The sequence below is a fragment of the Oryctolagus cuniculus genome, chromosome 4 (assembly GCF_964237555.1).
Source record: "Oryctolagus cuniculus chromosome 4, mOryCun1.1, whole genome shotgun sequence".
In the NCBI taxonomy this organism is placed as follows: Eukaryota; Metazoa; Chordata; class Mammalia; order Lagomorpha; family Leporidae; genus Oryctolagus; species Oryctolagus cuniculus.
Genome location: NC_091435.1, coordinates 132,212,008 through 132,233,953, shown reverse-complemented (window position 1 = coordinate 132,233,953; position 21,946 = coordinate 132,212,008). Strand labels below are relative to the sequence as shown.

At 43.1% G+C, this 21,946-nt stretch overlaps 1 long non-coding RNA gene across 1 annotated transcript; it reads right to left on the bottom strand.

The window, feature by feature from the left end:
- Window positions 1-9,770: 9,770 nt before the first annotated feature.
- LOC138849374 (uncharacterized) lies at window positions 9,771-19,426 on the bottom strand. Its single transcript, XR_011388151.1, has 2 exons — window positions 19,291-19,426; window positions 9,771-9,924 (listed from the first exon to the last, which is right to left on the bottom strand). It is a non-coding gene; the product is annotated as an uncharacterized lncRNA (long non-coding RNA).
- Window positions 19,427-21,946: the final 2,520 nt, after the last annotated feature.

The following is a 21,946-nucleotide window of genomic DNA, read 5'->3' as shown; positions in this document are numbered from 1 at the left end:
GACAAGGGGGCTTCAAAAATTTGTGGAAAATGTATATTATGCAAAATCTATCCACGGATCTAAAAGTTTTCTTGCACCACTAGACTTTACTTTTTTTATATAGGCAGTTAGACAGTGAGAGAGAGAGACAGAGTGAAAGGTCTTCCTTCCGTAGGTTCACCCCCGAAATGGCTGCTACAGTCGGCGTGCTGCACCTATCTGAAGCCAGGAGCCAGGTGCCTCCTCCTGGTCTCCCATGCGGGTGCAGGGCCCAAGCACTTGGGCCATCCTCTACTGCCTTCCCGGGCCACAGCAGAGAGCTGGACTGGAAGAGGAGCAACTGGGACAGAATCCGGCACCCCGACCAGGACTAGAACCCGGGATGCTGGCGCCACAGGTGGAGGATTAGCCTAGTGAGCCGCAGCCATATCCTTTTTTTTTTTTTTTAAAGGATTATTTATTTGAGAGGTAGAGTTACAGAGAGAGAGAGGAAGAGACAGAGAGAAAGGTCTTCCATCTGCTGGCTCACTCCCCAGATGGCGGCAAGGACCTGTGCTGATTGGAAGCCAGGAGCTTCTTCCTGGTCTCCCATGTGGGTGCAGGGGCCCAAGGCCTTGGGCCATCTTCTACTGCTTTCCCAGGCCATAGCGGAGAGCTGGATGGGAAGAGGAGCAGCTGGAACACGAGCTGACGCCCATATGGAATGCTGACGCCACAGGTGGAGGCTTAGCTTACCATGCCAGAACACCAGGCCCTCCATATACTTTTTGAAGTACCCTTGGAAGCAATTAGTATCTAAGTTAATGGATTAGCAACCTGAGTAGAGTTAAATAGCACAAGTTTAATCATCTCCCACAATTTGTTGTTGCTGTCAATGTCTTCTGGGTTGGATGAATCTTATCTGCATTTAGCAATCAAGATTCTGGGGCTAAAATCAAGGACGCAGCCTCCTTAACAGAATGTTGCCTCAGCTTCTGTCTGTCTGTGGGAGGCAATCACTCCTCCCTCATTCATGTTTATATGCTTCTCATTTCTTTCTTGTTGATCCATGAAAACTGGCTCCTAACATCTAGTCTGTGCAAATCAAATTATTAAAAAATGAACCGCTGGCATGCACTTTGTGACAGCAGGGGACCCTAAGCTGGACATCAGAGTCTTTTGTCCATGGTCAGTTAAGGCAACCACCCTGCTTTCTTTCTCACTGGAAGTTGTGCAATTCTGGGATTTTATTGGAGTGTGGTCACTTACAGAATGTCGATCATGAGCACACTGACTTGCCCTGGCACCGTGAGAGCCTTGATGACACCTGTCCTCTGTCAGCCAGTCCATGATCTTTAGGGATCTTCTCTCAGGTCTCTGGTCACTCCATGTCCCCTGGCTGCCCATTAGGGGCTTGTGGCCCTGTTCATCAGCTCCTGACTTGCAAAGGAGTGACAGACAAGAGACAAGAGAAAGTCCACACTCTACCAAGAGACTTGATGATCTTAAAGTCTGCAATACTACAGGAGAGGGGCTTTCCTTTATGAAGGTGCAAGAATTTCAATTACTCATTCACTCTTATTCTCTCACTACCTTAAACGATACAGAAATCGATGCATGTGATTTATGAATAAAGGAAGAGAATCACAATAATAGAATTACTTTTTGAAAAAGATCAAAAGGTAACATTCATTAGAATTAATTTTATAGCATTTCCATCTGTGAATGATTGACATGTTTTCCAGTGAATTCCCTGACCCATTTCCTATTGCTTCTATGCCATGGTGGGATAATGCACTTTGTCTACCTCTTAATGCTGTGACTGTATTGGCTTATACAAGGAAACTGAGTGATGACATGGAGACACCAATGCCAGCAAGAGAGAAGCTTATGGCTACCTCCAGTTCTCCTGGATACACGAGGCATGACCCGCCATGCAGAGCCACACTGGGAAGCACCAGAGTAGATCAGGAGCCAGGAGCCAGGAGCCAGGGGGAAAATCCAGACTATAGCCTGGATTGAAGTGTCTATGGGAAAGACAGGGCAGGGCAAGGTGAACAATTTAGGACTGGCTGATTTGAGCTATTCCCATGGGTTTTAGGGCATAGAATTGTCCTTATTTTCTAGTACCTGGCCCTCTGTTGATTTCAGGCAGGGGACACACTACTGAATGTATTAGAGTTAGATAAAGACATCATTGGGAGTGTGGACTCAGGATTGCACTCCACTCTCTAGGCAGTAGTTAGCTTTGTTGATGTGGGTTGGGGGGCAGTCTCTTAGGCTGCCAAAAAGCTCCCTCAAAGATTTCAAAGAATCATAAAATACAGAAAGGAAAAATATGACTTATACATCATTATTAAAATTATCTACTTATCTGACTATTTCCTCAGTTTAACTGGGGAATGATTATGAATTATTTATTATTGAATCTTTAGCATTTAGCATAGTACTTTACACATTGTTTAATAAATATTAAAGTAATAAATATAAATTTTATTTCAATTAATCATTTTAAAAATATTTTATTTATGTATTTATTTATTTTTATTTGAAAGGCAGTATTACAGAGAAAGAGGAGGGGAGAGAGAGACAGAGACAGAGAGAGAGTAAGAGGGCTTCCATCTGCTGGTTCACTCTCCAAATGCCCCTAACAACCAGGGCTATGCCAGGCCAAAGCCAGGAGCCAAAAACTTCTTCCAGGTCTCCCATATGGGTGCAGGGGCCCAAGTAGTTGTGCCATCTTCTGCTGCTTTCCTAGGCTCATTAGCAGGGAGCTGGATCAGAAGTGGAGCAACTGGGATTCGAACCAGGGCCCAGATGGGATGTTGGCATTGTAGGTGGCTTAATCCACTGTGCCACAGCACTGGCCCCTTCAGTTAATCCTTACAACAATCAATTAGATAGATGTATGAGTCTTCCTTTTTTTTTCCAAGATTTTTCACTTATTTGAGAGACAGAGTTATATCTATAGAGAGAGGTCCTCCATCCACTGGTTTGTTCCCCAAATAGTCACAAGGCCAGGGCTGGGCTGATCCAAAGCCAGAAGCCAGGAATTTCTTCCAGATCTCCCATATGGGTGCAGGAACCTAAGCACTTGGACCATTTTCCCCTACTTTCCCAGGCCATCAGCAGGGAGCTGGGCATCAGCAGTGACCCCAATGTATTAGTCTTCTATCCCTGCTATAATGAATTGCCAAGGAGCTAGTGACTTAAAATAGCACATATTTATTATCACTTAATTCTGTGTGTCAGAAAATCTCATATGCATTTCAAAGCGCTCATGTCAAGGTATCAGAAGAGCTGCTTTCCTTTTTGGAAGCTCCAAGGCAGGACACATTCCTTACCTTTTCCAGCTTCTTGGAGGCCACCCACGTTCCTTGGCTTGTGACCATCTCCCCATCTTTAAAGCCAGCAATTGCAGATTGGGATTTTACATCGCATCACTCAGACCTTTTCTTTTGTCTCCCTCTTTCACTTTGAAGGCTTCTTATGATTCCATTGTACCCCCCAGGACTATCCTAGATAACCTCTCTATCTTAAGATCATCTGACTGGCAAACTTGATTCCATCTGCAATCTCAATTTCCTTTTCCAAGTAAGCCAACCTAGTAAAAGTTTCTGGGATTAGGATATGAATGTCTTTGAGGGGTCGTTATTCTCTGCAGAATAACACAAATAAGTATTATTATCATCTGCATTTTGCAGATGAGGGAACTATAGATAGGAAAGGTTTTATACTTCATCAAGACCACAAAGCCAGTGAATGAAGCATTTGGGATTTAAACCCAGTCCTGGCTAATCCAGAGATGCTTTGGGGGCTCTGAAGGCATTAGAGTGTGGTTCCAGGCATTCCCAGTCTCTCTGCACTTTGCAAGGGCTCTAGTTGTCAGACTCAGAATGTCATTTTTTCAGTTTACTAAGGTGATTGAGTTTAGAGGAGCCAATTGATTGTAAAATAGCCTTGAGAATAAATCAGTATAATTTATTGATTTAAAAGTAAAGGAAGATTGCTATAATTTATATTATTGGCCCTATGAAAATTTAGGGGCAGGGGTGAGCAATTAGCTTAGTGGTTAAGACACCCACATCCTGGCTCCATCTTCTGACTCTCGTTTCTGGGTAATGCAGATCCTTGAAGGTGGTGGTGATGATCCAGTTGAGTGGGATAATGGGACTGAATTCCAGGCTCCCAGCTTCAGCCTTGAACCAGTCCCAGCTACTCCGAGCATTTGGTAACCAAAAGAGCAGATGGGAACTTTCTCTGTCTCTTTCTGTCTCTTAAATAAATAAATAAACTTTAGGTGCATATTTATTTATAGCTTTATTCAGGAAATCGGCTTGTGGAACAAAGTTTTCTTGGTAACTATAGAGTTTAAGCAAAATATTTTAAAGCATGTGAAGGTACTTCAAAATGTTTCTGGAAGATTGAATTAGAAAATAACTTTATTTTGGTGAAACAGATTCTGAAATTCATGCTCATATTCCTTCTGTTTGTTTGTTGCACTAACAGTATTTCTGTCTAAATATTGGGCAGCAGTTGTTCAGTAGACACAGCCCACTCCTGCCCAAGCCACATGACTGCCCCTGGGAAAGAATGTGTGCACATCACTCTTCTGCCCTCCGCCTCCATTAACTAGATCACAGTTCACACAACTGTCAAGTCAAAGTCTGGGACTGTGTTGACATATAAAAGGGTGAGTGAATGAATTAAAGATTATTCTGGGGCTGGTGCTATGGTTTAGCGGGTATAGTTACCACTTGCAGTGCCAGCATCCCATATGAGACCCGGCTGCTCCACTTCCAATCCAGCTCTCTGCTACGGCCTGGGAAAGCAGTAGAAGATGGCCCAAGTCCTTGGGTCCCTGCAGCAGTGTGGGAGACCTGGAAGAAGCTCCTGACTCCTGGCTTTGGATCTGCCCAGCCCTGGCTGTTGTGGCCAATTGGGAAGTGAACCAGCAGATAGAAGACCTCTCTCTCTTTCTCTCCACCTCTGCCTCTCTGTAATTATGCCTTTCAAATAAATAAATAAATCTTAATAAAAGATTATTCTGGGTTGGATTTAGGCAACATTTCTTTGCAGTATCTTTAAAAATAGTCTATTTTTATCAGCAACCCCTTTAAAAGTTTCACACTTGGCAATGTCTATGGAAGAGGTAGCTGTATCCATATGTTATAGGTTCTTGTTAGTTTTAATATTAAAGAGTGAATTATTTCCATTAATTTTGTCCAGTATTATAATGGTATTATTAGTACATTAATTTTTTAAATTAAATTAAATTTATTTTTGCTCAAAGAAATATTTTATTAAAGGAATACAAACTTAATGCATTTCATAAGTACAACTTTAGGAATATAGTGAGTGATTCTTCCCACCATACCCTCCCTCCCACCCACACTCACACTCCTCCTCCTCCTTCTCCCATTCCCAGTCCCATTCTCCACTAAGATCCATTTTAAATTAACTTTATACACAGAAGATCAACTCTATACTAAGTAAAGAGTTCAACAATTTGCACACACAAAAACAACAACTCCTTCTCAACAGTCAAGACAAGGGCTGTTCAAAGTCATTGCCTCTGGAGCTTAATTTCACTTTTTTTTTAGAAACTTAACTTTAAAAAAGCACCCAAGAATGATACATCTTCTGTGAGCGCTTAGACATAACTATAATTTATGAGACATGAGACTATCCTCCACTTAATATAGTAAAAGAAAGTAGGTCCTTGAGAATGAGTTTTATCATTAATTAAGGAAGCCCCTAAGAAAACAAGCAATGGATTTGGACACTTAGGCATAACTAAAACTTATAAGACATATGAATATCCTCAACTTAATACACCCAAATGAAATAAGTCTTTGATAGCAAGTTTTACTGTTAACTCTCATAATACAACTCTTTGAGGACAGAGGTCCTGCATAGGAAGTTAGTGCACAGTGACTCCTGCTGTTAATTTAACAATTAACACTCTTATGTATGATGTCAGTGATAACCTGAGGCTCTTGACATGAACTTCCTAGGCTATGGAGGTCTTTTGAATCCATAAACTCCATCAGTATTTAGACAAGGCCATAAGCAAAGTGGAAGTTCTCTCCTCCCTCCAGAGAAAGGTACCTCTTTCTTTGATGACCACTTTTTTCCACTAGGGTCTCACCCACAGAGGTCCTTCATGTAGAACACTTTTTGCCAGTGTCTTGGCTTTGCATGCCTGAAATGCTCTTGTGGGCTTTTTAGCCAGACCAGAATGCCTCAAGGGCTGATTCTGAAGTCAGAGTGCCACTTAAAGTGATTGTCATTCTATGAGTCTGCTGTATGGATGCTTCCCATGTTGGAGCCTTCACTCCTTTATAATTCTATCTATTATTATCATCAGACACTTAATCCTATTTATATGACCACTCTAACACTTAATCCTATCTATATGATCACTTTAATACTTAATTCTATCCATATGATCACTTTAACATTTAAAATGATATTTTTACCACCAGCTTAAGGGGATTTCAGGTCCCATGACAAGTTTTTAAACTGTACCCTTAGAAGTAAGTCCTAGGAATGTATGCAGAACTATATAGCTTTATAGTTACAAACTTCATAAGCTTCATAATTAAAACTTTAGGAACATGGTGATTCTTCCCACTGTGCCTGCCCTCACATCCATACTCCCACCCCTCTTTCTTCTCCTTCTCTTATTCCCACTCTTAATTTTTTTTTTACTAAGATCTGTTTTCAATTAAACTTATACACATATGATTAACTCTGTGTTAAGTAAAGAGTTCAGTAAATAGTATGAAAAAAATCAAGACAAGGGCTGTTCAAGTCATTGCTTCTCAAAGTGTAAATTTCACTTCTACAGATTGCCTTTTGGGCGCTATTAGTTATCACAAGTCAGGGAGAATATATGGTATTTGTCCCATTGGGACTGGCTTATTTCACTAAGTATGATGTTTTCCAGATTCATCCATTTTATTGCAAATGACTAGAATTCATTTTTTTTACTGCTATGTAGTATTCCATGGTATATATATATCCCATAATTTCTTCTTTTTAGATTTATTTTATTTATTTGAAAGACAGAGTTACAGAGAGAGGCAGAGGCAGAGAGAGGTCTTCTATCTGCTGGTTCACTCCCCAGATGGCTGCAATGGCCAGAGCTGTGCTGATCTGAAGCCAAGAGCCAATAGCTTCTTCTGGTTCTCCCATGCAAGTGCAGGGGCCCAAGGACTTGGGTCATCTTCTATTGCTATCCTAGGCCATAGCAGAAAGCTGAATCAGAAGAGGAGCAGCTGGGACTTGAACCAGCAGCCATATGGGATGCCGGCACTTCAGGCCAGGGCTTTAACCCTCTGCGCCACAGCACCGGCCCCCCCATAATTTCTTTATCCAATCTTCAGTTGATGCACATTTGAGTTGATTCCATGTCTTAGCTATTATGAATTGAACTGCAATAAACATGGGAGTACAGACAACTTTCATATGCTGATTTCATTTCCCTTAGGTAAATTCCCAGGAGTGGGATGGTTGGGTCTTTTGGTAGGTCTATATTCAGATTTCTGAGGTATCCCCATACTGTCTTCCATAGTGGCTTTTCCAGTTTACATTCCCATCAATAGTGGATTAGGGTACCTTTCTGCCACATCCTCACCAGCATTCTGTAAGAAAGCCATTCTAGGGCCGGTGCTGTGGCATAGCGGATAAAGCTGCTGCCTGTAGCGCCGGCATCCCATATCAGCGCCAGTTTGAGTCCTGGCTACTCCACTTCCAATCTAGCTCTCTTCTATGGCCTGGGAAGGTAGTGGAGCACAGCCTAGGTGCTTGGGCCCCTGCACTCATGTAGGAGACCTGGAAGAAGCTCCTGGCTTTGGATTGGCCCAGCTCCAGCTGTTGTGGCCATTTGGGGAGTGAACCAGTGGATGGAAGACTTCTCTCTCTCTCTGCATCTGCCTCTTTTTAACTCTGACTTTTAAGTAAATAAATAAAATCTTAAAGAGCCATTCTAATCAGGGTAAGGAGAAACCTCATTGTGGTTTTGATTTGATTTGCATTTCCCTGACAGCTAGTGATCCTGAATATTTTTTCATGTGTCTGTTGGCCATTTGGATTTCCTCTTTTTTTTTTTTTTTTGACAGAGTGAACAGTGAGATAGAGAGAGACAGAGAGAAAGATCTTCCTTTTCCATTGGTTCACCCCCCAATGGCCGCTGTGGCCGGTGCACCGCGCTGATCTGAAGCCAGGAGCCAGGTGCTTTTCTGGTCTCCGATACGGGTGCAGAGCCCAAGCACTTGGGCCATCCTCCACTGCACTTCTGGGCCACAGCAGAGAGCTGGACTGGAAGAGGGGCAACCAGGACTAGAACCCGGCGTCCCGACTGGGACTAGAACCCGGTGTGCCTGCGCCGCAGGCAGAAGATTAGCCTATTGAGCCATGGCGCCAGCCTGGATTTCCTCTTTTGAAAAATGTCTGTTTAAGTCTTTTGCCCACTTCTTAACTGAGTTGTTTGTTTTGTTGTTGTTGAGTTTCTTAATCTCTTTATATATTCTGGTTATTAACCCTTTATCAGTTGCATAGTTTGCAAATAATTTTTCCCATCCTGTCTCTTCACTTCTCTGCTGTCTCTTCACTTTCCTGCCTGTTTTTTTTTTTTTTTTCAGTACAGAAACTTCTCAATTTGATGTAATCCCATTAGTTAATTTTGGCCTTGATTGCTTATGCCTCTGGGGTCTTTTCCAAGAACTCTTTGCCTGTGCCAACGTCTTGTTCTGTAATAATTTGATGACATCGGTTCAAAGCCCTTGTCTGCTGGAGACACCCATGTGAGTATTTTGTGGTGAGCTGCTATCATGTCAGGATTTGCTTGGTGATACTCCAGGTATTCATGTATTACTTACATGGCTAAGACATTAGTAAGCAAAAGGAATGAGAAGTCTAATTTGGTTCTGATAATTATGCTGAACCCTTTTGTTTAGCCAACTTTTGCTTTCAAATAGTCTCACAGATGGTCTAAAGCAGAGGCTGTCGGCCAACACAAAGTTGTTGCCAACCCTTTTCTCCTGATCCTTCCACTACAGAGGCTACAAAAATCCCTTCCTGGTCCTCCTTGCAGTTGGAAGTAGCCTGATACGGGTTTGAACAATAAGACCTAGGCATAAATGAGTTAGGGGCTCCTCAGAAGGCTTTTTTGCTTTCTTGGAAAATGAACAATTGGGGCCACCCATTTTCCCACCTTCTCTGTCCTCAGCGGGGATGTAATATGTAGAGTTGCAGCAACAAGAGGCAGCAGTTCTGGGGGCAGGGCCCGGGGAGTCAGATGCTGGCTCCCGTGACACCCATTTGCTGTCTGCCTCCAGACTTTCTTGTTACTTGAGACAAACAGCATTGCTAATCCCTTCTTGGCTGGGTCTTCTGCTACTTATAGCAGAACACCTCCCAGCTGGTACTAGTGCCAGGTTCCAGCTCAGAGCATGACTTTCGATTCTGGCTTCTGGCAAACTGGCAATCACACACTCCCTACCCTGCAAGTGTCCATTCCTAAAGTACAGTACAATGTGGATTTGCACTTTCAAGGCTCATTCAAGCCGTATCCTAGGCTATGGGAATTTCATTTTGAAATGTTTGCAAATATTGCAGACTAGCTTTAAGTCCTGTGTTGTGTATTTTTCCCCCTAATTAAGCAATACTTCAGTTTGCCCTTGCTCTCTTCGTCCATCCTGGCTACTCCACTGCCGTTTGTTGAAAGCCTTGTTATACCACCTCAGACACAGTACCTACATCACTCCAGTGTCTGTTTACAGAAGAAGTGACTCTCACACAAAACACACATAGAAAACATTTATTCCAAACTAGTTCTTCTGGGATGCCGTCATGAAATTCCAGTGGGCTGCTCCTAGATTCTTGCCTCTCTAGAGTGTTCTTTCTCCAGGTTTATCTTTGTTGGTGGGCTTCTCAGTAAATATCAGGGAGATATTTATGCTGCAGAAAAGAGAGTTTCAAAAGTTAACTTACAAAATATAATAGCATGCAGCTCTAAGCCAGAATATCAAACTAACAGGATTGCAAACATTTGAAGAATAAATGAAAATTTTATGTAAGTCTTAAGAAAATCTTTAACATGACTGCCATCACTTTTGCTGCAAAAAGTTCTCTTATTAAGAGCAACATCACTGACAGCTTCCTATGGAGACAGAGGGCCTGTAGCTTGACCTTATGTTGTTTGAAATGTATAATCTAGTTTCCCAAAAAATGCTGTTGACATGGGTTTATTTCTTGATCAGCACATCCAAGTCTCTTTTACTAAAAATGTACATTAGTGATGATAGGAATATAATAATAATTCTCTAACTCTATTAGTAATATCGTTGATATTGTGACATTAGTCTTCTCATTTATCAGATACTGGAGGTGAAAATTGTATTTTGGGCTCATCAAAATTGTGATCATATTAAGAGAAAATTCTGGGGTAGGCATTTAGTGCAGTGGTTAAGTCACCACATGAGACACCCACACCCCATATCAGAGTGCCTTGAGTTCCGGTGCCTCCACTTCCAATCCAGCTTCCTGTTAATGTACGCCCTGAAAGGAAGCAGGTGATGGCTTGAATTCTTGTGTCCCTGCCACCCACGTGGGAGACCCAGATTGAATTCTGGGCTCCTGATTTCAGCCAGCCCAGCCCTGTCTGTGGCTGTCATTTGGCCAGTGAACCAGTGGAAGGAAGGTATCTCTGTCTCTCTGCCTTTCAAATAAGAAGAAAATAAATACACAAACATTTTTAAAGAGAGAGGAGAGCATCCTGAGACACTGTCTACATCGCTTTGCTTCCTCTGATTCAGCGGCTCCATCTGTCAGCCCCAAGCAGAAAACAGCAATGGAACTTGAGAGCTGCACACCATATTTCAACTAACATATGACAGAGATTTTCAATAGTTTTCCTGAGCTTTTTTTTTTTTTTTTTTTTTTTTTTTTTTTTTTTTTTGAGAGAGAGAGAGGGAGGGAGATCTCGATATCTCATCCACTGGGTCATTTCCAGGTACCCGCAACAGCTGGGACTGGGCCAGGCTAGACCAGGAGCCAGGAACTCCATCCAGATCCTCCACATGGGTGACAGAGTGTACATTAACAGGACGTTGGAAATATGAGCCACAGCTGGGAACAGAACTCAGGTACTCTGATGTGAGACATGGGTGGCTTTTATATTCTTTTTTAAAGATTTCTTTATTATTGGGGAAGGCTTTGTGGCACAACAGGTTAAAGCCCTGGCCTGAAGCGCCGGCATCCCATATTGGCACCGGTTCTAGTCCCAGCAGCTCCACTTCCGATCCAGCTCTCTGCTATGGCCTGGGATAGCAGTAAAGATGGCTCAAGCTCTTGGGCCCCTGCACCCACGTAGGAGACCTGGAAGAAGCTCCTGGCTCCTGGCTTCGGATCGGTGCAGCTCTGGCCATTGCGGCCATCTGGGGAGTGGACCAGAGAATTGAAGACCTCTCTCTCTGTCTCCACCTCTCTCTGTAATTCTGTCTTGCAAATAAATAAAATAAATCTTTAAAAAAGCTTTATTTATTATTTATTTGAAAGGCAGAGGCAGAGAGAGAGAAAGAGAGAGAGAGAGAATTCTTCCACCCTCTGGTTTACTCCCCAAATGACCACAATGGCCAGAGCTGGGCTGATCCAGGAGCTTCTTCCAGGTCTCCAATGCAAGTACAGAGGCCCATCTTCTACTGCTTTCCCAGGCCATAGCAGAGAGCTGGATCAAAATGGTACAGCCGGGACTTGAACAGGCGCCCATATGGGATGTTGGCACTACAAGTGGTAGCTTTACCCACTATGCCACAGCACCAGCCCTGAGACACAGGCATTTTTAACCACTAAGCTAAATGTCTGCCCTAGTGTTCCTATTTTTGAAAGTGTTTCAAACTTTACAGAATCTTGGAAGTTACAGAAAGCCATTAAAGGAAGCAAACCTCACTCATCAGTTCCCTGCCTGGTAAGTCTCCATCAACATTTCAGTAGTTTTTATTCTACCTCCCTCTCATATTATATATAATTTATGTACATATATATTTCAGATACTATTTAATAGACTGCTTTTTATGACTCAATATGGAATTATAAGTAGCTTCCCATTAAAAATTTTATGTCATAATTTTTCTAAGTAAGGAAGTACTTCAGATAATAAATGTAAGAGATTTATGGTAGATAATTTCCTGTTTTTTATTTTAAAGGTTTATTTTATTTTTTTGAAAGGCAGAGTTACAAAGAGAGAAGGAGAAAGAGAGAGAGAGAGAGAGAGAGAGAGAGACCTACCATACATTGGTTCACTCCCCAAATGGCTGCAACAGCCCGGGCTAGGAGCTAGGAGCCAGGGGCTTCTACCTGGTCTCCTATGTGGGTGGCAGGGCCCAAGAACTTGGGCCAAACTACGTTGCTTTCCTACGCACATTAACAGTCAGCTGGATGGGAAGTGGAGCAGCTGTGACTTGAATGGGCACACATATGGGATGCCGGCACTGCAGGTGGCAGCTTGACCCACTACACCACCATATTGGCCCCCATTTCCTGTATTCAATTTTCCACTAGCATAAAATAACATGGTAAAAATTTTTTCTGAATTGTTGATAACTTCTCTCAGATCAACTCACTCAAGTCTAGGCAATGCATGTATGCCATCACACTGTTACAGATACTTCCATTAAAAAAAGAAATATTTGCCAAAACATATATTCCAAAAAAGTTTCTTATCATTTTTAAAATATATTTCATTATTTGCAAGGTCATATTTTTTCTAAGCTTGAGAGAGAGAGCACTCCCATCCAGTGCTTTACTTTCCAAATTCCCACAGTAGTGAAGACAGGAGCAGGCTGTAACCAGGAGCTAGAAACTGAATCCAGGTCTTCCATGTGGATGGCAGGAATGTCATCACTGTTGCCTCCAAGGTCCTGAATTAGCAGGAAGCTGGAGTCAGGAGCTGGGACTGGGGACCATACCCTCATATTTCAGTGTTGGACATAGGTGTGTTAACTGCTGGGTCACTGGCCCACTCTGTGACTGAATATTTTTATAGCTTTCAAATATATTTATATCTTCTTTTTAAAAAATATTTAGTTACTTATTTGAAAGAGTTACACAAAAAGAGGAAGACAGAGAGAGAGAGAAAGAGAGAGACAGAGAGACAGAGATCTTCCATTCACTGATTCACTCCCCAAATGATTGCAATGGCAGGAACTGGGCCAGGCCAAAGCCAGGAGTCAGGAACTTCTTCTGGAACTCCCATGTGGATGCAGGGACCTAAGGTTTTGCGTTATCTTCTGCTGCTTTCTCAGGTACATTAACAGGGGGCTGGATGGGAAGTGGAGAAGCTGGGACATGAACCAGCATCCTCACGGGATGCCAGCGACTCAGGTGGTGGCTTTACCCACTATGCCATAGCACCAGCGCCATGTGTCTCTATTTTCCATAAACTGTTTGTTCTAACTTCTCCCAGCATATGTTACATAAATCTGGAAATTTCATTTGCCTAGGATGTCATTTCATCAGATCATAAATTGTTCCCTAAGTTTGTAAAAAAATAAAACCAGAGTAGCTTGTTCACCCTAAAATATTAATTGTTGAACAAATGAATGATATATCACATAATGTAAATGTACAGTGCATTAAATATCCTTATATAAACACTGCATTTATTTAAACATGATCACATGTAATTAATTTGAGTGACAGCTCTTAGTTTTTCTTCCAAGTGCAGTGTTTTTCCGTTCCAGCATCAATGTGTTCACTAACTTAGCAATGAAATAGCCAGGCTCCAGCATCTTCAGCACACAGTTTTACCCCAGGAGGAAGGTCACAGAGCTCAAATCAGTTTAGTCCTTAATCTTAAGAAACAGATGAAACACCATGTAATGGCTTATAAGCAACATCAGTCATAGGGTCCAGTGTTGTGGAGTAGGGGGTAGTCGCAGTTTGCGATGCTGGCATCACATACGGGTGCCAGTTTGTGAGTCTGCTGTTCCACTTCTGATACAGCCCCTGCTAATGGCCTGGGGAAAGCAGCGGAAGGTAGATCAAATGTCTGGGCTCCTGCATCCGGTGGGATTCCACCTGGCTCAGCCACAGCCATTGCAACCACTTGGGAAATGAAACAGCAGATGGAAGATCTCCCTCTCTATCTCTCCCTCTCTCTCTGTAAATCTGACTTACAAATGAATAAACAGTTTTTTTTTTTAAACTCAGTCATTTGCACTTCTTATACTTGCTATAGCTCCTCAATTCTAACACAAGAGGTCTTCAAAAGGTTCATGAAAATGTATATTATTTATTTATTTATTTTGAAAGACTTATTTATTTGAAAGTCAGAGTTACACAGAGAGAGAAGGAGAGGCAGAGAGAGAGAGAGAGAGAGAGAGAGAGATCTTCCATCTAATGATTCACTCCCCATTTGGTGCAACAGCCAGAACTGTGCCAATCTGAAGCCCGGAGCCAGGAGCTTCTTCCAGCTCACTTAGTTAATCCTCTGCCTGTGGCGCCGGCATCCCACATGGCCACCGGATTCTAGTCCCCGTTGCTCCTCTTCCAGTCCAACTCTCTGTTGTGGCCCAGGAGGGTGGTGGAGGATGGCCCAAGTGCTTGGGCCCTGCACCCGCATGGGAGACCAGGAGGAAGCACCTGGCTCCTGGCTTTGGATTGGCGCAGCACGCTGGCTGTAGTAGCCATTTGGGGAGTGAACCAATGGAAGGAAGACCTTTCTCTCTGTCTCTCTCTCTCTCATTGTCTATAACTCTACCTGTCAAATAAAAAAATAAAAATAAAAAAACTACATGTGAGCTTTAATTTTTTTTAAAAAAATTATGTATTCATTTGAAAGGTAGAGCTACAGAGAGAAGGACAGAGACAGAGAGAGAGAGATTGTCTATCTACTGGTTCACTCCCCAAATGGCTGCAACATCCAGGGCTGGGCCAGGATGAAGCCAGGAGCCAGTAGTTTCATCTGAATTTTCCATGGGGGCCCAAGCATTTGGGTCTTCTTCTGCTTGCTGCTTTCCCAGGTGCATCAGCAGGGAACTGGATTGGAAGTGGAACAGCAGGGACTTGAACTGGTGCCGATATGCGATGCCAGTCCAACAGGTGGAAGACCAACCTACTATGCCACAGCACTGGCCCCTGCCCTGGATTTAAAATATTTTTGGCAGACTTTCTCTTTTTTTAGATTTATTTATTTATTTGAAATTCAGAGTTGCATAGAGAGAAGAGAGGCAGAGAGAGAGAGAGAGGTCTTCCATCTGATGCTTAACTCCCCAAATGGCCACAAATGTGCCGATCTGAAGCCAGGAGCCAGGAGCTTCTTCTGGATCTCCCACATGGGTGCAGGGCCCCAAGCACTTAGACCACCCTCTACTGTTTTCCCAGGCTATAACAGAGAGCTGGATTGGAAGTGGAGCAGCCAGGTCTCGAACTGGTGCCCATATGTGATGCTAGTGCTTCAGGCCAGGGCATTAACCCACTGCGCCACAGCGCTGGCCCCTGGATTTCAATTTTTTTTTAATAATGATTCTCTTTATTTTTTTATTTTTTATTTATTTTTTTTTATTTTTATTTTTTGACAGGCAGAGTGGACAGAGAGAGAGAGAGATAGAGAGAAAGGTCTTCCTTTTCCATTGGTTCACCCCCCAAGTGGCCACTACAGCCGGCGTGTTGCGGCTGGTGCACCGCGCTGATCCCAAGGCAGGAGCCAGGTACTTATCCAGGTCTCCCATGGGGTGCAGGGCCCAAGTACCTGGGCCATCCTCCACTGCACTCCCTGGCCATAACAGAGAGCTGGCCTGGAAGAGGGGTAACTGGGACAGAATCCAGTGCCCCGACCGGGACTAGAACCCGGGGTGCCGGTGCCGCAAGGCAGAGGATTAGCCTAGTGAGCTGAGGCGCCGGCCTGGATTTCAATTTTTTTTAACACCAAAATAAACTTATCTTTTTTTCAAAATATTTATTTATTTATTTGAAAGAGTTACGCAGAGAGAAGGAGAGGCAGAGAGAGAGAGAGAGAGAGAGGTCTTCCACCTGTTGGTTCACTCCCCAATTGGCTGCAACAGCTGGAGCTGGGCCAATCCAAAGCCAGGAGCCAGGAGCTTCTTCTGGGTTTCCCACACGGGTGCAGGGGCCCCAAGGCCTTGGGGACATCTTCTACTGCTTTCCCAGGCCATACAGAGAGCTGGATCAGAAGTGGAGCAGCTGAGACTCGAACTGGCGCCCAAATGGGATGCCGGCACTGCAGGCGGCAGCTTTACTCACTATGCCACAGTGCTGGCCCCTAAACTTATGTTTTAATTCCACTTTTTCACTACCTTTAGAAGACCAGTAGAAAGTATTCTATACCATTGCAAAGATCCAGTCATCAGGGACATTTTTTTCTCTCCTTTGGGTACAGTTGAGGATGTGGAAGGGAAGTAAGTCCCAGGACACTTCAAGTTAGAAAGTCACAGAGCGAATGTCTCACTCCACCAGGGCACCTTCCATTAGCACCATGGTAGCATCTCATCTTGCAGAGTGCGCTAGGCTTCAGAGAACACCCAGCCTCCCAAATGCCCAGGTTTTAATGGAAATATTTCTAACTAGAGGTATTGGTGATGTGAAGTATGGCCATTTCTCCAGAGGCAGCATCGTTATGGGACAGCAGCAGGGGGTCTGGGGAAGGGACAGAGGGGCTCCCTGGCACCTGCAGCCAAGGCTGCCCTCGGGGTTGGAGCTGAGGGCTGAGGGTAGTTCATAGATAGAACCTCTCCTAAGCGCTGAACCAACTGCTTAGGACGCTGTCTCTATAAGCTGCCTTGAGGTTGAGGGTGAGACTCCAGGGCTCGGCCCGTATGGGTTGGAGAGAGTGAGAGGGAAATCAATCACTCGCCATGCCAGGGAATTGGAGGCTGAGGCTTGGGTTAGGTTAGGGAGTGCAGTTTGAGATGGAGTCCAGGATAATTTGAGGAGAAATGAGACCCTGGAAGAGTCTGGAGGAAAAATGTGGAGAAGTAAGTCCTGAGGGTAAGAGCAGAACGTGGAGGAGCCAGCGGCCCTCAGTGGTGTGTGATGGGCAGAGGCATCTAGCGTCAAGTGCTGACCTTGGGCAGTACCACAAGAAAGAAAATTCTCACCTACTCTCAGACTTTCATCTACAGTCTATGACTCATAATGGCTTGCTTTTGTCATGGCTGAAGAGTATCAAAAGCAGGGCCAGCGCTGTGGTGCAGCAGGTTAAAGCCCTGGCCTGAAGTCCCGGCTGCTCCTCTTCTGATCCAGCTCTCTGCTATGGCCTGGGAAAGCAGCAGGGGATGGCCCAAGTCCTTGGGCCCCTGCACCCACGTGGGAGACTGGAAGAAGTTCCTGGCTCCTGGCTTCGGATTGGCACAGCTCTTGCCATTGCAGTCATTTGGAGAGTGAACCAGCGAATGGAAAACCTCTCTCTCTGTCTCTACCTCTCTTTGTAACTCTGTCTTTCAAATAAATAAATAAATATTTAGAAAAAGGATCAAAAGCAACAGAGTGTGTTCCATTTTTTGAACTGTGCAGAGAGATGAATATATGCCAACCGGCTGAGGTGAGAGGCAAGGGAGAGGACCAGAAATGAGAGTTGGACCTGGACTGATTGGGAAAAAAATTAGGCTTGTGAGACTCCATTCAGACACTGAAAAGCAGACAGAAGGAAGTTTGTCATCTACTCAATGCAGAATGAGCATCCAAGCCACTGTTCTTTTTTTTTTTCATAGAAAACTTTCATTTAATAGATACAAATTTTGAAAGTACAACTTTTGGACTATGGTGGTCTTCCCCCCCATAACTACCTTCCCACCTGCAAATCATCTCACCTCCTACACCCCTCTTCCATCCCATTCTTCATTAAGATTCATTTTTAATTATCTTTATACACAGAAGATCAACTTAGTATAAAGTAAGTAAAGATTTCAACAGTTTGCTCTCACACAGACACACAAAGTATAGAGTACTGTTTGAAGACTAGTTTTACTGTTAATTCTCATAGTACAACACATTAAGGACAGAGATCCTACATGGGGAGTAAATGCACAGTCACTCCTGTTGTGGATTTAACAATTGACACTCTTATTTATGACATCAGTAATCACCCGAGGCTCTTGTCATGAGTCGCCAAGGTCATGGAAGCCTCTTGAGTTCACCAACTCTGACCTTATTTAGACAAAGCCATAGTCAAAGTGGAAGTTCTCTCCTCCCTTCAGAGAAAGGTACCTCCTTCTTTGATGGCCCCTTCTTTCCACTGGGATCTCACTCACAGAGATCTTTCATTTAGTCATTTTTTGCCACAGTGTCTTGCAAGCCACTGTTCTTTAAGATTAATTTTGGGGCTGGCACTGTGGCATAGTGGGCTAAACGTCTGCCTGCAGTGCCAGCTTTCCATTTGGGTGCCAGTTCTAGTCCCGGCTGCTCCACTTCTGATCCAGCTCTCTGCTATGACCTGGGAAAGCAGTGGAAGATGGCCCAAGTGCTTGGGCCCCTGCACACACATGGGAGACCTGGAAGAAGCTCCTGTCTCTTGGCTTCAGATGTGGCCATTTGGTGAGTGAACCAGCAGATGGAAGAAAATTCTCTCAAATGTCTCTCCCTCTGTCTGTAACTCTACCTCTCAAACAAATAAAATCTTAAAAAAAAAAGATTAATTTTGCATCTAAGGTAAAAAGACCCTAAGTGACAAAGGACACTTTTCTAGGATGTCACTGGATGTAGAAAACGGTATGAAAAAGTTTTAAATATGACTGAGCAATGTAAAAGTTGTAGGAATTGAAAAGCAATCCCTTGTCAAGGCTAACAAAAGTAACTAAATCAAGCTGGACATTCATGGAGGTGTTCGCACACACGATTGCCTGAGAGTGACGTTACACAAAGCCCTGCCGGAGCCACAGCTGTGTACACAGGAAGTGCTTCTGCAAGCTGTCCACCCACAGGTGTTTGCTCATCCTCCCACTGGCGCCGCCTTTGTTGTCATTCCTTGTGGACAGGGATTATTGATTAAAAATAATTTATGCAATCCTTCTCATTTTTGCCTTTAAAAGCTTCCCCTGGCTTCAGACCCTCTGAATACACTTGTAATTTGCTGTGACGTGCACATTCCCATTGCCATGCTCAGCTGGTCCCAAGTAAATACCTTTCTTATCTAGAGAATCTCCCTCTGATGGTCCTGTAGGTTGGCAATGATGTCCTAGGCACCAGTAAATACGTTCATGAAGCTCTGCCCACTCCGCCCCCGTGACCCTCGCCTGAGGGAACAGGAGGTGACAGGGATGGGCTGGCTGCCCCCAAGAGTTGAGGAGGCAGGAGCTGAGATGCGCTCACCTGCTGTGGGTGCAGTGTGGAGGCTGGCGTTGAGTGAAGGTGGTACAAGCAGGCTCCTTCACAAGGGAGGCCGTTCTGGGAAGCAGGGAAGTTCAGATTCTGCAGTGAGAGCCCAGGTTTAAATCTGACTTTGACCACTTCCTGCCTGCAGGGAAGGTCCTAATCGTTCATTTCCTTCCCCGGCAATAGCGAGCCTTCAATTTCCTTTCAGCTCCACACAGGACTTAACATGGTTCCGGAGAGATTCAACGAACTGAACCATGGTGTATTTGACAGTGTTAAATATGCTGCAAAAAAGTATAACCAGATTTTAAATCTCTGCTTTGTCTCAATTTTCAAATGTTTTATCATAAACAATTATAAACTTAATAATAACCCATAAACAATTATAAACTTTATAATAACCCGAAATCTTAGTCTTTGGTTGAAAAATATGGGGAGCACAGATGGAAGTGCAGCAAGGTCATGGTGGTTGGAGCTAGGTCAAGGGTAAGAAGAGTCCATTGTATTGCTGTGTCTATTGTAACATTACCCATAATAAAAGCTCTTATGACAAAAATAAAGTTTAAGGGGAACAAATTTGTTCATTGAAGGATGAGAAAGAAAGAAGTTTACCAGTAAGGCTTTGTGCAAGTTGAGTCATGCATGCTCATTTAATTTGCCTCTACAATAGACCTTGTGCATTAAAGAATCTGTGAAGCTAATACATCTGGAATTCAGGAAAGCTCCACGAGAAAGATGGGCTGTACCGATGCCAAGTGTTGGATTAAATTTCTGAGGTGTCACACGCAAGCAGATTTGATTTGAAATTATACATTGATGTTTACTTAGGGGATTAGAATGAGGAAATTAAAAAAATGCTCCTGACATAAATAGATTGTACTAACTAGGAGACTGAAAGTGGAAAGATAAAATTTAAAACACCTATACAAAATTAGAGAAATAATGAATCCAAAGTGGTTATGAAAGCAATTGTAGGGGCCAGTGTTACCGTGTAGTGGGTAAAGCCGCTACCTGTGACGCCGGCATCTCATAAGGGCACCAGTTTGTGTCCTGGCTGCTCTTCTTCTGATTCAGCTCCCTGCTAACAGCCTGGGAAAATCAGCAGAATATGGCCCAAGGGCTTGGGCACCTGTACTCATGCGGGAGACCTGAAAGAAGCTCCCGGCTCCTGGTTTCAGCCTGGCCCAGCCCTGGCCATTGTGGCCATTTGGGGAGTGAACCAGCAGATGGAAGATCTCTCTCTCTCTTTCTCTCCTTTCTCTCTCTCCTTCTTTCTTCATGTAACTCTGACCTTCAAATAAATCAATAAATCTTTTTTACACAAAAGCAACTATAAGGCAGTGTGATTGGTGGGGCAAGGGGAAGTAATTCAGAGAGAAGATGCGGAGACTAAGTGAAATGACATAAAATAGAAAAGGCTGGCAAAAATTATAAAAATGATACCGAGTCCCACATTTTTATTTTATAATCACTGTTGAAGAAATGGTAGAACTGAAAGTCATCATTTTGTAACTCCCTTTATAAAAAATGATCCTATCATTTAAAAATTTAAAAATTACAAGGAGAAAATAGCGTTGGAGAATAAACAATGTTTTAAAAAACCACTTCATGGGTTATTACAGGCTGAATACACTTTATGCAAAATGCTTGGGATCAGAAATGTTTGGGATGTTTTTTCAGGTTTTGGAATATTTGCATATATATAATAGGACATCTTGGGACTAGCACCCAAACTGAAACATGAAATTCATTTATGTTTCATATAAACATATACACTAGACTAAAGGTAATTTTATGCTCCGTTTTTAATAGTGTTACACATGAAATACAATTTTATGGTGTGGAATTTCCTACCCATGGCAACATGTTGGTGCTCAAAAAGTTCTGGACTTTGAAACATTCAGGTTTTGATTTTCAGATCAGGGATTCTCAAGAGAAAAGGATGCTTTTAGAATGGGAAGCAATGGTACACATCACTTCAATCAAGTTGTCAGACTCGGCCTCACCAGTACTGAGCCTACTGCCCTCCTATACCTCTTGACATCATGTGAGGAATGGACACAGCACCACCTGTGTAGTGTTCTTGCCAAAGTTTTCACATGGATCCAATCTTTGAGGAACCTGTTGGACTAATGCAGATTATGGAACATTCTACAAAATATGGGCCTTGCAAAAATGAAGTTGTTCTATTACCTGGGCCCACAGGGTGAGGTCAATGTCACTGTTAATGCTGGCCATTTTATTCCCAGGGTTATCAAGATCTTACAGTGATTCTACCATTGGACAATGTTAATCATTAAATATCTGATTTATTTGTTTAATAGATATTGATTGTAGTGAAAATAAGTTTGGCTGTGAAACATGTCAAAGTCCTGAAACTCATGTCAGAACTTTCTCCCACGCATCCCCAAAGCTGTTTGCCTCCGCCCTATTAAAACTTAACCCTACTGAGGCTTAATGCTATAACGAGTACTCAAACAGTATATTTCACTTTGTGTTTCTATGGGGGTGCAAACGATTGAAATCTTTACTTAATGTACACTAAACTGATCTTTTGTAAAAAAAAAAAAGAAAAAAGAAAAAAAAAGAAATTATCAATTCCCAACTTGACTCTCACTGGGATTAAACATGACAATAGGTCTGATCTGATTTC